Source organism: Saccopteryx leptura, chromosome 6 (assembly GCF_036850995.1).
Source record: "Saccopteryx leptura isolate mSacLep1 chromosome 6, mSacLep1_pri_phased_curated, whole genome shotgun sequence".
NCBI classification, from domain to species: Eukaryota; Metazoa; Chordata; class Mammalia; order Chiroptera; family Emballonuridae; genus Saccopteryx; species Saccopteryx leptura.
Window position 1 is genome coordinate 50,961,024 of NC_089508.1, and position 15,008 is coordinate 50,976,031.

The window sequence follows — 15,008 nt, forward strand, 5'->3', positions numbered from 1 at the left end:
CGTTTAGTTTAAAAACGCATTATAAAAAATTATTCCAGGCCTTAATTGTGAGAGTTCCTTGGAATTCTTGACTATTTTCACTCAGCGCAGTCTTCCTGGGTGACTTCATTCATCCCAGGACTTCAAAATGCCATTTCCAAGTTAATTCTCAAATCTTTATTTCCAGCCTAGTCTTTGTCTCATGATTTACAATTGCATGTCTGCTAAACACTTCTATGTCCCAGAAGTACTCAATACATCCAAACCTAACACATCAAACTTCTCTTAAACCTTCCATCCACCTAACCAGCTGTCCAAGCCAGAAATTTCTACACCACTTCCTCCTTCGTTCACAATTATTGACCAAATCATGTCAATCCTACCACCTTAAAATGTCTAAATCCCTACTACCACTTTAATTCAGACTATCATGAACTCTTTCCTAAATCTCTGTAAGGGAACTGCTTTCTCTTTCTCCATAGTTACTAGTGATCTTTCTAAAATATATGTCTGATCACGTCACTGCTTAACCTTTCAAGATTACTCAATTGCGCTAAGTATAGGTCAAACTTCTTAGCATGACCTAAGATATACTTCATGATCCAGTCTCAGCCATTGCCACTAACCCCTTTAACCATCCTCTGGGATTTTTATAAATATACTGTTCTTTCAGCAAATAACTCTACTCGTCTTTCCCATCCCTACCTTTTTCTAGCTAACTCCAACTACTTCAGGTCTCAAATGTCATCATCTTTGGGATGCCTTCCTTAGCCTACCCCCCAACATTAGTAAATTTACTCTTTTATAATACTCCCCAGTTTAATCCAATACAAACTTATGCTATATGTGAGAAGATTTTTACTTGTTTACTTGTTCTCTATCAAACTATAAGCTTTGTCTATACTATGTCTTATTCATAATCAATGAATGAGTAATGATAGTATGGCATCTCTTTTATGAACCATTAAGGGCTAATATACTAGAAATATTATTCCCACAAATACAAAAACTTTTCAAATTGCAGGAAATGTAAGAGTAGGGAAGAGAATGACAATGAAAAAGTCAACCTGACTGAAGAGTCAATGAATTGAAAAGAGAAATTAAGATATGAGAGCAATTTAGAGGTTGTTGGTTAATAGCAATAAGAAACAATGAGAGTGTGAAATAATGAGGGTGGTACTTGGGAAGGAAAGGAGGGCATAACATTAAGAAAGATTTGACAAGGTCTAGATGTGTAGGAAGTTTGTAGTTCACACGGTTCGGAAATAAGGAAACCTTCTTAAGCCCTCAAATTAGGTCAGGTCTCCTTGTTATATGTGCTCATAGAATTTGTCCTTTTCCTTTATAGAACTTAGTACAGTTTCAGACTCATAATTTCATTATTTAAATTTCTGATAACAATTTGTCCCCAACTTCCCAGAATTTGCATTACTCTCTTACATATCTCCACACATGGATCTATAAATATACCGCAATACTTTCTCTCATTATCTTTGCTCATGCTTGAAATAACGTCCTTGTAATCATGAACTATCAAAAATCTTCTAAGGCCCAGTTTGAAATAAACTTAGCCAGAAGTATTTTTTCTTCTAATGAATACTTTGTTAACCATTTACACAATTACTCTTTTAAAATGCTTCCTATTACAGTTGTTCTAGTCATTTCTCTCCCCTACAAGAAGACATGGTCCTTGAGGTCAGCTATGGAGCACAAGGAACAAAGTTAGGTGTGAAGGGGCTGCATAGAAGGAAACTCCAAGCACAAAGAACAGAAAAGAAAGCACCAGAGAACTCAGTGAAAGTCTGAGAAATGTCTACTACCTCTCCCAAAGGATTCTTATACTGAGTTCAACAGACCCCTACATATATCTTTCCTCATAATCCTCATACTCCCTATTGGCAATATTTCTATAAAATCAATGCCCCAAAGAAATATAAAGGAAGTTGCAAATACGAACTACACATGTAATTTTAAATTTTCTTCTAGCCACATTATAAAAAATAAAAAGAAATGTACATGTCTAACTGGTGGTGGTACAGTGGATCAAGCAATGACCTGAGATGGTTGAGTACCAGTTTCAAAATTCCAAGGATGTAACCTTGAGCATGGGCTCATCCAACTTGAGCCTGGGTTTGCTGGCTTAAGCCAAAAGGCTGCTAACTTAAAGCCCAAGGTCACTGGCTTGAACAAGAGGACAGTGGCTCCACTTGAGCATGCACCCTCCCACACATCAAGGCATGTATGAGAAGCAATGAATGAACTAAAGTGAGGCAACTAAGAATTGATGCTTCTCATCTCTCCCTCTTTTTCAAAACAAAGCAAAAAGTAAAATTAATAAATTTTACTCAACCCAATATATCCAAGATATTCTCATTTTAACATATAATCAACATAAACAATTATAATATGTATGTATGTATGTATGTGTATATATATATATATATTTTTTTTTTTTTTCTTTTAAACGTGAGAAGCAGAGACAGACTCCTGCATGTACCCCAACCAATATCCACCTGGCAAGCTCACTAGGGGGCAATGCTCTGCCCATCTGGGGCAGTTGCTCCATTGCTTACAACCGAGCCATTTTTTAACACCTAAGGCAGAGGCCATGGAGCCATCCTCAGCACCCAGGGCCAACTCACTCAAACAGCTTGAGCCATGGCTGCGGGGGGGTGGGGGGGTGGGGGGTAGAGAAACAGATGGTTGCTTTTCCTGGGGGGGTGGGGTAGAGAAACAGATGGTTGCTTTTCCTGTGTGCCCTGACCCAGAATTGAACCTGGGACTTTCCACAAGCCGGGTGACACTCTACCGCTGAGCCAACTAGTCAGGGCCATTCTTTTTTTCATAGTATGCTTTTGAAATCCAGTATATATTTAAACTTAATTCATTTATTTTTAGGGAGGAAGGCAAGAGGGGAGGGGGGGAGGGAGGGAGAGATGGAGTGAGGGAGAGAGGGAGTGGGAGAGAGATCCACTGTTGCTCCATCCATCTACTCCTCCTGCATTGGTTGATTCTTGTTTGTGTCCCCACCTGGGATCAACCCACAACTCTGGCATACTGGGAGGGCACTCCAACTGAACTTCCCAGACAGAGCACCAGTGTTGTATTTTAGACTCACAGCACATTTCAATTCCAACCAACCACATTTCAAAAACTCAACAGCTATATATAAGCAGACTAGTGGCTACAGTTTAGAAAGTGCAGCTCTTAAACAACATCCCTGTCATTCACTGAAGGTTTTAGCACCTGCCTCAATTATCAGGCTCTACCCCAATACATTGGGTTATATTTCTTAACTCCTCATCATTACTCTTCATCCTCAGCCACTCACTCCCATGGCCACACCTTGGACCTTCCCACTACTGCCAAAATCACTAATTCATACACTCCATTCTCCAACTACATACAATCTCCTATCTTCACTTATTTAAGTACCTCTACTGAAACAATTCAACTTTATGAATATCTCCAATTCATTAATGCTATCATTCTATCCAACAGCCCCCCTCTTCAGGTTCAGCTTAGTAAGACTTCATGATAGATCACTGAACATTCCTTTACAAAACTCCCTTCCCCCTCTATGCCTGCCACATTCAAATGGTTCCAACTTTATAACATAGGCAGACAGAGGAATAAATACATGCAGGCAGATGTTACTATACATCCATAATCATTCATCTCATGGGCACAGGCATCCCACTAGATTTTCCAATAAACCGGCAATCAAAATTTCTACAATTATTATTTCAGATATTTTTCTTGTTCTTCCCACACCTCTTTCCTCAAAAACTATTTTTAGAAAGCGTACACAGGACCTAGAGACTGTGGTGGTGCAATGAATAAAGCATGGACCTGGAATGTTGAAGTTGCAGGTTTGAAACCCTGCGCTTGTCCAGTCAAGGCATATATGACAAGCAACAAGCAAGCAATGAACAGCTGAAGTGAAGCAACTATACTTCTCGCTTCCCTCCTAAAATATCAATAAACAAAATCTTATTTAAAAAAAAGTATACACAGGCTCTGGCCAGGTAGATCTGTTGGTTAGAGCACTGTCCTGACATGCAGAGGTTGCAGTTTGATCCTCAGTCAGGGCACATACAAGAATCAACCAGCCTGACTAGGCGGTGGCGCAGTGGGTAGAGCGTCGGACTGGACTGGGATGCAGAGGACCCAGGTTCGAGATCCCATGGTCGCCAGCTTGAGCGCGGGCTCATCGGCTTTGAGTAAAGCTCACCAGCTTGGACTCGAGGTTGCTGGCTTGAGCCAGGGGTTACTCGGTCGGCTGTAGCCCGCCCCCCGCCCCCTTCCTGGTCAAGGCATATACGAGAAAGCAATCAATGAACAGCTAAGGTGTTGCAACGAAAAACTGATGATTGATGCTTCTCATCTCTCTCCATTCCTGTCTGTCTGTCCCAATCTATCCCTCTCTCTGACTCTCTGTCTCTGTTAAAAAAAAAAAAAAATCAACCAATGACAGCATAAGTGAAAGAAATCAATGTTTCTGTCTCTCTTCCTCTCTCAAAAAAAATAAATAATTTTTTAAAGCATACATAAAACACTCAACATAAATTTGAGTGTTTTTGACATTCAAAAAATTTTTAAACAGTGGTTTTTTGCTAATTATAAAAACATGGGGCCCCGGTCGGTTGGCTCAGCGGTAGAGCGTCGGCCTGGCGTGCGGGGGACCCGGGTTCGATTCCCGGCCAGGGCACATAGGAGAAGCGCCCATTTGCTTCTCCACCCCCCCCCCTTCCTCTCTGTCTCTCTCTTCCCCTCCCGCAGCCAAGGCTCCATTGGAGCAAAGATGGCCCGGGCGCTAGGGATGGCTCCTTGGCCTCTGCCCCAGGCGCTAGAGTGGCTCTGGTCGTGGCAGAGCGACGCCCCAGAGGGGCAGAGCATCGCCCCCTGGTGGGCAGAGCGTTGCCCTGATGGGCATGCCGAGTGGATCCCGGTCGGGCGCATGCGGGAGTCTGTCTGACTGTCTCTCCCCGTTTCTAGCTTCAGAAAAATACAAAACAAAAACAAAACAAAAACAAAACATGGGGCCTGACCTGTGGTGGTGCAGCAGATAAAAGCATCGACCTGGAACACTGAAGTCGCCAGTTCAAAACCCTGGGCTTGCCTGGTCAAGGCACATATGGGAGTTGATGATTCTTGCTCCTCCCCCCTTTCTTTCTTTCTTTCTTTCTCTCTCTCTCCTCTAAAATGAATAAAAAAATCTAAAAAAAAAAACCAAAACCATGGGATCTTTTTAAAAATTCAGATACAGATGCCATCTACTTTTTGAATTCATTGACCTTAGAGAGAAAAGGAAGGGAGGGAAAGAAGGGAAGGAAGGGAAGGAAGGAAAGGAGGGAGGAGAAAATGAGGGAGGGTGAGAGGGAGGGAAAAGAAGAGGGGGAAAGAGGGAGGGAGGGGAGAGAAAAGGGGGGGAGAGGGAAGGGGGAAGGGGGGGAGAAAGAGAGCACACATTCATTTCTGTTTCACTTAGTTTTGAATTAACGAGTCACTTTCAGTATGTGCCCTGACCCAGGATGAAACCCAAAACTTTGCTGTCTGCCCATGACACTAACCCAGTAGTTTTCAATCACTGGCCTTCAGACCAGCAGCTGAAAATCATAACACTGGCCAGGGCCAAGAACCAAACTATTCTTTATATATATACTTATCGGAATACCAGAATATAAGTTTCACAAGGGCAAAAACTCAATCTGCTTCATTCCCAAGTAACTATAGAGCATCTATCACAGTATCTGGCACATAAATCAGCCCTCCTATTTTTCTTCCAGAATGAGTATGAACTCTGCTTTAAGTAACTGTGATATGAAAGGCCCAACATGAAATAAGCAAAAAGAATGGGGACAAGTAAGTGCTTGTTTTCAAGAGTTAGCCAAAAATATACATAGCCCAGTAAAGAAATAAATTCTTTTTACTCTACATATAACTCTTTTAATGTATCAAACAAAATAATGGACAAAAATATATAGTTTAACAGATTTTAGTGGTTTATGCTTCTACCAAAAAGCTAGACTTTTCTCATAACTCTGATTCAACTTCTTTATTACATCATAGACACATATAAATCTAAGCACTTTTCAAGACTTAACCAAATGTGGATCACTGTAGCAATTAACTTTAGCCCCTTCTTTCCCAAAACATCATTAGGCATTATTGCTAGATTTTATGGGCGTGTATATTTGCCAGTTATGCATATTTTCAAAATAAGGTCTCCAAAACTTTCCTCTCTACCTCTACCTATGAAATCCTCCTCTTCAAAGAATGGTATATCAAATTTGGTAATTTACAACACTATGATATGGTTAAATGGCTTAATTAGAATGGCTTAAAAACAACCATACAACTAAATAATATACAAACTAGTATTTCACTATCAGTTCTGATTTTAGTAGTAACATATTAAATACAAGTTACCTGAGAGGAAGTGGGGAAGAGAGACAAAATGAGAGTGCACAACTATAGGCCTCAAAGTTTTGGAATATTCTATTAAGTTTATGTTTACTAGTCTTAAGTTACACATTCTTCTACAAAATTATACATATACTGTACATTTATTTTTAAAAGCAACCTAGCTTTGTCTCAGAACACAACTTCTTTTATCATCAAATATAAATCTCTTTTAAGTACAAATAGGATGTTTTATTTGTCACCATTAAATTCTGAATTTTAAACCGATTCTTGGACTGGGGGCTCGTATCCATCAGCTCATTTAACTAGCACCTGTCTCTCCCCAAGTAGCTTTTCCAGAACTGCTATTTCATCATGAAGCTCCAAGAGTTTTCCCAATTTAAACTTGGGCTTCCCTCAGCATTTTAACTTTTCTAACAAAAATATCATGGAGCAGATAAACAGATTGGCAAGCTTTTTCTATATATGTCTTTTCCAATGTTATCTGGAATCAATTTATTGACCACTTCTTCCTTTTTAAAAATTTTTTTTAAGTGAGAGGATAGGAGATAGTGAGACAAACTCCTGCATGCACCTGGACTGGGATTTACCCAGCAACCCCCATCTGAGGCCGAATCACTGGAGCTAGCCTCAGTACCTGAGGCTGGAGCTCAAACCAACCAAACTATCTTCCTGATGCTTCACCCAATTGAACTACTGGCTGCAAGAGGAGAAGAGAGAGCCTGACCAGGAGGTGGCGCAGTGGATAGAGCGTCAGACTGGGATGCTCAGGACCCAGGTTCAAGACCCCAAGGTTGCCAGCTTGAGCGCAAGCTCATCTTGAGTAAAGATCACCAGCTTGGACCCAAGGTGCTGGCTCGAGCAAGGGGTTACTCGGTCTGCTGTGGCCTCACGGTCAAGGCACATATGAGAAAGCCATAAATGAACAACTAAGGTGTTGCAACAAAAAACTGATGATTGATACTTCTCTTCTCTCTCCGTTCCTGTCTGTCCCTATCTATCCCTCTCTCTCTGTCTCTGTAAAAAAAAAAAAAAAAAAAATGGGAGGGGGGAGAGAAGAGGGAGAGGGAGGGGAAGAAAAGCAGATGGTCACTTCTCATGTGTGCTTTGACCATGGATCGAACCTGGGACATCCATACACCAGGCCAATGTTCTATCGACTGAGCAAACCATGACCACTTCTTTCAAGTCATTTGTCTGTACCTCCAGGGTCATGATTTACATCATCTTCCTCTGGATTTGGAGGACCTGTTGATTCTGAGCATAAAAGGTCTTCTGAATCTGTTGCATTTTTTTAGTAAAACCAACACAGAATAGTCAAAGCAAATAACTGTCAGCAGTCTTGACATCAATATGAGCTCCAGTCATGGTCTGCCATTTTCCCCCCCTCAAATGTGCTCTGACCAGGGATGGAACACACAACATGGCATATCAAAACAACCCTAACCAACTGAGCTATCCAGCCAGGACTCAACATTTTATTTTATTTTTTACTTACTGATTGACTTTAGAGAGAGGAAGAGAAAACTGATTTATTATTCTATTTATTTATGCATTCATTGGTTGATTCTTATATGTGCCCTGACCAGAGATTGACTATGTAACTTTGGCAAATCAGGACAATGCTCTAATAACTGAACTACCTAACCAGGATCACTGTCTACCATTTTTTGACAATGGAGCATATTCTGTCATGTGTAAAATCCATGTCATGGAAATTAGGCAGTTTTGTTCTGAACATCCTCAATAATTAGCTTGAATTTTCTAAATGCAGCTTCATCATTCTGCAGATCAGTTAGGCTCACATTAAAAACACAACCCTTAGTCCCTGGCCAGTTGGCTCAGTGGTAGAGCGTCAAGTCTGGCGTGCAGGAGTCCCGGGTTCAATTCCCGGCCAGGGTACACAGGAGAAGCACCTATCTGCTTCTTCACCCCTCCCCCTCTCCTTCCTCTCTGTCTCTCTTTTCCCCTCCTGCAGCCAAGGCTCCACTAGAGCAAAGTTGGCCCGGGCGCTGAGGATGGCTCTGTGGCCTCTGCCTCAGGCGCTAGAATGGCTCTGATTGCGGCAGAGCGACGCCTCAGATGGGCAGAGCATCGCCCCCTGATGTACATGCTGGGTGGATCCTGGTCGGGCGCATGTGGGAGTCTATCTGACTGCCTCCCGTTTCCAACTTCAGAAAAATACAAAAAAATAAAAAATAAAACCACAACCCTTAAGACCATCAGAAGCAATTTTGTCTTGTGACTAGTATTTTTCCAATATTTCTTTCTATTGAACACAGCTGGTGCTTTCACATCATACCAATCTTTCTTAGAAATGCATTAACTACTTTCTTCTTGGCTCCCTTTGGCCGCCTTTCATAAGGCACTTGTGTTCTGCCCACCACCATGGTGCTGCTCAGAGTCAGAAGAGCTCCATATAAATTTTATTTCAACTCTGGTAACTACTTATGAATGGTTATCATATATTAATATAGTTTGTATTAAGAGCTTCAAAAAAGTTTTCAATGTCCACCAGTTAAATAAAACCTGACCATACACAAACATCAACCATATTTCCTCCCTAAAAGTAAACACAAAGACAGTAAAGGAAGAAAAATTAATTCACAAGGACAAAGAGCAAAAGACAAAAACTGACTAATTATAAGAGAGGGGGAGAGGCCCTGGCCGGTTGGCTCAGTGGTAGAGCGTCGGCCTGGCGTGCAGAAGTCCCAGATTTGATTCCTGGCCAGGGCACACAGGAGAAGCGCCCATCTGCTTCTCCACCCATCCCCCTATCCTTCCTCTCTGTCTCTCTCTTCCCCTCCTGCAGCGAGGCTCCATTGGAGCAAAGATGGCCCGGGCGCTGGGGATGGCTCCTTGGCCTCTGCCCCAGGCGCTAGAGTGGCTCTGGTCGCGACAGAGCAACGCCCCAGAGGGGCAGAGCATCGCCCCCTGGTGGGCAGAGCGCCGCCCCCTGGTGGGTGTGCCTGGTGGATCCCCGTCGGGCGCATGCAGGAGTCTGTCTGACTGTCTATCCCCGTTTCCAGCTTCAGAAAAATACAAAAAAAAAAAAAAAAAAAGAGGGGGGGGGAGAGTAAAGGCAGAGGTCCAATCCTCTAATAAGAGAAAATGAAAGGGAAATACTAAATTACTAACAGATTCATACAGAAAACTTCCTAGATATAAAGGACATGTGTCTGGGCCACCAAGTACCTTACCACAGTGATAAAAATACCCACATCAAAGCATTTCATCCTAAAGTTTGAGTACATCAGGAATAAAGATCCCAAATCCAGACAGGTTACATGTAAAAGTTCAAAAACTGAAATGGCACTATGTGCCCTGTACAACATGGAAATCATCTTTAGTTCACCAAAAAAAAAAAAAAGAAAGAAAGAAAGAAATATATAAGTAGAGAAAATACCTGTTCCGTTCAAAATTATACCATACAGTACTTGGAATTGTCTAGAGTTTCATACAAGTGATAAGACTAACTTCAAAAAAAATTTTTCTAAAAAGCTAAGATTTATCAAAAATTGAACAGTTAACCTTGGCCAGATAGCTCAGTTGGTTAGTTTTGTCTTGAAGCGAAGATGCCAGGTTCAATTCCCAGTCAGGGCACATACAGGAACAGTCCTATATTCCTGTCTGTTTTTAAAAAATTGAACAGTTGCCCTGGCCGGTTGGCTCAGTGGTAGAATGTCAGCCTGGCGTGCAGAAGTCCCGGGTTCGATTCCCGGCCAGGGCACACACAGGAGAAGTGCCCATCTGCTTCTCCACCCCTCCCCCTCTCCTTCCTCTCTGTCTCTCTCTTCCCCTCCCGCAGCGAGGCTCCATTGGAGCAAAGATGGCCCGGGCACTGGGGATGGCTCCTTGACCTCTGCCCCAGGTGCTAGAGTGGCTCTGGTCGCGACAGAGCGACGCCCCAGAGGGGCAGAGCGTCGCCCTCTGGTGGGCGTGCTGGGTGGATCACGGTCGGGCGCATGCGGGAGTCTGTCTGACTTCTCTCCCCGTTTCCAGCTTCAGAAAAATACAAAAAAAATAATAATTATTAAAAAAAAATTGAACAGTTAAACCAACTTTGAGTAAAATTATTAAAGTTCTGTGTTAATTTTATTTAAACTCCTTTTGTTCCCAATAGATTTTGGTTACTTTGAGTTTGGAAAAGTAACTTAAAAATGAATGATACTTTTCTTAAAACCATGGGGCATGAAGGGAAGGAAAGGGCAGGTAGCTGGATAGGAGACACACAAGAACCTCAGAAAAGACTTTATATATAAAGTTTTTCAAAAGAGTAAGTTATGATAGCCTGACCAGGCGGTGGCGCAGTGGATAGCGCGTCAGACTGGGACACGGAGGATCCAAGTTCAAAACCCCAAGGTCGCTGGCTTGAGCACAGGCTCATCTGGTTTGAGCAAGGCTCATCAGGTTGAGCTCAAGGTCGCTGGCTTGAGCAAGGGGTCACTCAATCTGCTGTAGCCCCCTGGTCAAGGCACATATGAGAAAGTAGTCAATGAACAGCTAAGGTGCCGCAAGGAAGAGTTGATGCCTCTCAACTCTCTCCCTCCTGTCTGTTCCTATCAGTCCCTCTCTCTGTCTCTGTCACAAAAATAAATAAGTTATGATAACTTATTTTTTTCATCAATATAAAATGTTCATATGTGAAAGCTGAAGAGAAACAGTTAATTTTCTTAAATACAAGTCAGGAATATAGAGATTCAAAGTTAAGCAAAAAGTACTTACCAACTACCCATATTACTGTTGGTCTTAAGCAGATAATTATGACGAAAGATAGTATGTGTCTATCTGTCCACCAGACTGAATTTCTTCCTGTCAGGAATTGTTTTAACTATCTTTGTATACTGATGAATAACACAGTATCAGCTAACAGTATATACTCATTTACAGAATAAATGAGTGCATGAAAAGGCCTAACTATATAGAAAGTGAAAAAGGTTCTTCTCTTCATTACCTAGTTTTTAATGAGCTAAGACTATTAAAGGGAAAATATTAAAGGATCAAATCATTTTTAAATCAAACGAAATTATTTTCATTTTAGAAAGGTATTATTTACTACTTCAAATACCCTAAATCTACAGCTAATTATTTGCACTTAAGAGCTCAAGTTAACTATTTGCACTTCCGTGTCACTTTTCCCCTTGGTTACTTTTACTTGTAGAATTGGATGGAGGACAAATCCTTTGAATTTTTTTAAAATTTATTTATTTTTATTTATTTAGATAGAGGAAGGGAAAAAGAGAAAGGGAGAGAGGGAGAAATGGAGGGAGGGAGGGACGAAGAGAGAGATAAACAGAAACATTTATCTGTTCCTGTATGTGCCCTGACCACGGATAGAACCCACAACCTTTACATAATGGGACAATGCTCTAACCACCAGCGATATCTGGCCAGGGCCTCTTTGAATTCTTTTTTTTTTTTTATTATGTGAGAAGCGGGGAGGCAGAGAGACAGACTTACATGTGCCCCAAAAGGGATCTAGTTGGCTACTGGGAGGTGCTCCGCCCATCTGGGGCTGTTGTTCTGTTGCTTGGCAACCAAGCTATTTTAGTGCCTGAGATGAGGCAATAGAGCCATCCTCAGCACCCAAGGCCAACTTGCTCCAACCAAGCCATAGCTGTGGGAGGTGAAGATAGAGGTACAGAGAAAGGAGAGGGTAGAGTGGTGAGGGGGAGGTGTAGAGAAGCGTATGGTCATTTCTCCTGTGTGCCCCGACCAGAAATCAAACACGGACATCCATATGCTGGCGACGCTCTACTACTGAGCCAACCAGTCAGTCACCCCTTTGAATTCTAATAGCATTCACAGCATACATTCACACACACACACACCCCACCCTCAGACCCCATTCCTTCAAATAGATTATGCAGTTAAAATGACAGATATCTGAACAACCACAAAGCAAGGGCCACTTTTTACTAAAGCTACAAGTAAAACTGAAATCTATTTGCAAAACAAAATGTTCAGTATCATGCTCTACACTTAACAGTTAAATCAACCGATTACAGAAAAGTAGTAACTCAGTGGAGTATGAAGTGTTTACTTACAAGCAAATATGTTCGAAACAATTATCAACCAAACTATATAAGTAGCAAAGTTGAACCTACTCAACAGAACAAACTATACACTAGTTACAGCACATTTTGCTTACTTGCAAATGCTAATTACAAATCTTCTCTAGTATCTTTTCCATTAGGCACAGTAGGGTTGCCACTTGGGAGAACTTTTTAAAAGAGTTGCCACATATACCAAGAAGTAATTTTTTAAAAATAGTATGAAATTAAGAGTTATTAATTTTCACTGTTCATCCTTAGTCTGAACCATTCCTGGGATTACTAACTAAATTCAGGATTGAAAACAGCAATCATATTCTCTTCACTAAGATTCGTTTAGACACAGAATACCATAGTTTTCCTAAAAAAGATCTTTCATGTTTAAGATGCTAGTTTATTTAGAAATCACATATTGGAACGTTTGCAACAAAAACCTTCCTTTTCCAGGCTTACTTTGATACTCTGAGGAAAGATGCTTAAGAAATACAGAGGCGGTATTTTTCAAATACAACTCTAAAGAAAGGCAGAAAGGACCGGAAAAACATTTAGAGTCTTATATCTCTAGATCTTATAATCTCTATGTTCCATGTTAATCCCACAAGAGGGAAAAGAAAACAAAATAGGCTGAATAAAAATCAATCATCTTAAAATATCTGGCAAGAACTAAAAGATCTGAAGAGGAAATTATTGACTAAAATTAGATTAAGGAACACCTGTATGGATTTTTCATTTATCCTAGCTACTTGCATCTCCTACAAAAAAAAAAAAAAAAAAAAAAAAAAAAGGCAATTAAAGACTGAGACATAACCTTGAAAAATAAAGTTATACAATTCCCATTCCATTATTAATTTGAAGTATTTGGATCTCATTCATTCAATGCAACACAAGCAATTAATTACTGCTTAGCAAACCTGCCTTGTGAATGAATCACTATCATCTATAAGCAAAGTATTTTTTTCTTTTAAATTATAAAAAATACCATGAATGAGAAGGTGAAAAAGATTCCCACTTTAAACTAGTCTCCTGTACTGTGAATCTTATATAAAAAGACTGCTCAGGTTCTCAAAGGTTTTGCTCTCTGGAATCTTCTAGTCTTGAAATTGGAGGATGGATCCCACCTGAACTATGGTGGTACAGTAGCTAGTGCACTGACCTGGAATGCTGAGGTCACTGGTTCGAAACTTTGGGCTTGCCTGATCAAGCCATATAGACAAGGAACCAATAGCTAAAGTGAAGCAACTATATCTTGTCCCTCCACTTGCCTCTCTCTAGAAAATCAATAAATAAAATCTATTAAAAAAAGAAAATGGAGGATCCCAAAAACATTATTGATTAAATTTATCCATATTTGCTGTTAGAAATTAAAACTGAAAAATTTTTGAAGATTATCATTTAAAAATAAATTCATTACCTGTTAACATAAATTACAAATTAAATTTGAAAAACTATATTCCAAAACAAGACAAAAAAATAGGAAGGTTGTTACTGTTTTACATTTTTGCAATCTCTTTAATGTCTGACTTTCATATCCACTTTTGCAGTCAATCTGTTAAAATAGGTTGTTCAGATTGAAGTTCTGTATCAAGAAAATTTAGCCTCCTACAGATTAACAATTAGAAAAAGAGTATTTCAATAGCCGTTTCAGATAACTGTGGATATTCTTTGATCTTGCACCAAAACTCAACAAGTAGCAGTTTTTTAAAGGCTATTGCAGCAATATGTAATCTGAAACGCTATCTATGAACATTTCCTACACTGATATATTGAAATCCACTGGTCTATCTTCCATTTCCAATGGCTCTTTTTACCCATGCATACATAGTTTTGTGCCATTCACTGGTTAGTTAGAAAATATTGGTTCACTGAGTCACAGGTTGTTTCAGAATGTTGACACTTTCACTATACAACCTCAATATATCACATTATTACCACCATTGATTTTTATTAAAAAAAATTAAAAATAAATAAATAAGCCAAGTACTGGGAAGCTGTCAAGCTCACATTAGCAAATATAAGTTTTCTAAAATTCTATTTTTGCTTGAAAGCTTGAATTTTATCATTAGTAACAAATACAGTCAGTAGTTTTTCTTGCAATTGATAGGCTCACTTTAGTTTTGAGAAAACATCTGCTGAATACCCAAGTCTGAATAAACCACATTTTGTCAGTCTTGAGTTCTTTCAAGTAAAAATGATATTTCAGGAAAAAAGTGGGGAATTCAGTTTGTAACTCAAAACAAATGCACAAATGCTTCTCCTCAAGACAACCATTGATCTTCAATGATTATGAAAAATATCCTTCCTCATACTTTACATTTTCATCATACAGGATAAGTATTAAAATGACATGCATTCACGAGTCAAGATTTAATAAAATTAATATTTTTATTTATTCATCAAGGACATTCTAAATGAATCTGTTTAAAAAAAAAAAAAAAAAGAGTGCAGAGTGGTAAGGAATGCAATGATTACCAGTACAGTTTGGTGCCACACTGCCTTAACTCGTGCTCATGTGCCAGCAGCTTTACCCCTCACTGCTTTTGTACCACCAGT

The 15,008-nt window shown here is 40.1% G+C and overlaps 1 protein-coding gene and 1 pseudogene across 1 annotated transcript in view; both read right to left on the minus strand.

Annotated features, from left to right (window-relative positions):
- Positions 1–15,008, minus strand: part of PIAS1 (protein inhibitor of activated STAT 1) — a 142,142-nt gene that overhangs the window by 113,275 nt on the left and 13,859 nt on the right. The gene's annotated exons all lie outside the window — the stretch shown is intronic.
- LOC136375856 (small ribosomal subunit protein eS1-like) lies at positions 6,664–8,795 on the minus strand (annotated as a pseudogene).